Source organism: Mastomys coucha, unplaced genomic scaffold (genome assembly GCF_008632895.1).
Source record: "Mastomys coucha isolate ucsf_1 unplaced genomic scaffold, UCSF_Mcou_1 pScaffold22, whole genome shotgun sequence".
NCBI lineage: Eukaryota > Metazoa > Chordata > Mammalia > Rodentia > Muridae > Mastomys > Mastomys coucha.
The window spans coordinates 147,352,326-147,354,053 of NW_022196905.1; positions in this window are offsets into that span (position 1 = coordinate 147,352,326).

Genomic DNA, 1,728 nt, shown 5'->3' on the forward strand with positions numbered 1-1,728 from the left:
AATGTACCATTTGAAGAGAATAGGGGCATGAGGTAAAGTAATGGAGCTAAATTCTGTGCTCGAGGAGACAAACAGATTAAAGAAAAGCCTGTGGTAGGGATAAGCCTCTTCTTCCTTCTGCTTCTTCTCCTGCTCCTCCTCATCCACCTTTCCCTTCTTTCTTTCATTTCTGTAATTCCTTTCCCCTCCTCCTCGTTTTCTCCCCCCTCCCCCTTTTCTCTTCTCCCTTCTCTAACCCCCTTTTGTCCTCCTTCATCCTTATCTTTTCCCCTCTTCCTTTCTTCCTTCTCCCTTTTTCTTTTTTATTCATCTCTCTTTTCCATCTTTCTTCTTCCTCACTCTTCTTTTCTCCTCTTCTCTCTTACTCTCTTTTCGCTCCCACCCCTTCTGGGCTAGAGATTAAACCCAGGACCTTGCACATAATTGTCAATCATTCTAACACTGTACCACTGACACTTTTTGTTTGTTTGTTTTTGCTTTTCATTTGAAACAGGTCTCAAGGTTGGTCAAACTAGACTAAAACTTAGGTCCTTTATCTTTAGTCTCCCAAGTACCTGGGATGACAGCTGTATACCACCACTCTAGGCTACTGCACTTTTTCTTTCCACATGTGCTCTAATCTCCACAACAGTCCCCTCCTACCTGCAAGTATTGTCCTCATTCTCATTTTGCTCAGGAGCAAACTTTAAGGTTCACAGAGATCTATGGACTCACCAAAGCCATCCAGCTCTAAGTAGCACAACTGAGATGCTATAGTAGTGACTGTGACACTGTGTAATACTGATAGTTTGGGAGCAGGCTCTCCAGGGCCCTGGGAGGGCTCTTTTTGCAATTCAGAGCAGGTACCTCTCTACTTTAAAAGCTTAGTTTATTGTAGCTAAAACATTAATACTGTAACATAATCTTAAAAAAAAAAAAAAGGATACAGCCTATGGCTTTGTGTTTGTCTAGTATGTACCACATAGAGCTGTGGGACTGTTCCTTCTGCATGGTCTTTCTGTCCAACCCACTTTCTACCATGTGTTGACAATGACTCCTACCTTCTTTAAGGAGGTCACAGTAAGAGGTGATAGACTCTGATGTGTAATACAAAAAAGATTAAGATCAGATTTAGGTACAGGCAGAAGGCCTAGTTGGCCAGGCACTGTAATCAGCCAAGACACATTGTTGACTAATTTAGGTTTTGCCCTTTAATCTTAGTAAGACATGGATTCCTTTCCCTGGCAAACTTGTTATTTCTCTGGAGACACCAGCAATCTGGGACAGAAACAAAGGATCCATGAAAGCTTTGCAACTCACCTGCTGAGTGCCCATCTCATGCATTCTGAGCTGGAGTGTAGGGGCAACCACAGGGAGTATTAGGCTGGATACTTCACACAGAGAAAGATAAAACATAGATCTGGGTTTTGGCTGGTTACATACAGGGCAAAGAGTGGAACACAGGGTGCTGTTGTCTGGAACACTCTAGAGGAGGTAACTAGAGAAGCAAGAAATTGAGTCTGGCTGCCAGAGGAGGGCAGGTGGGAACTCTAAAATAGTACATTATTTTTTGTTTTTCATTTTAAATACTATATTCATTTGTTGTGAAATATATGCATGTGTATACTTGTGTGTATATGTCTGAGTATGTTAATGTGTTCATACATACAAGTGCATGTGGAGGTCAGAGGTTGACATCAGGTGCTCTTCACTTTTTGCCATTGTGCTTGTGAGTCTCAATCTATGCTC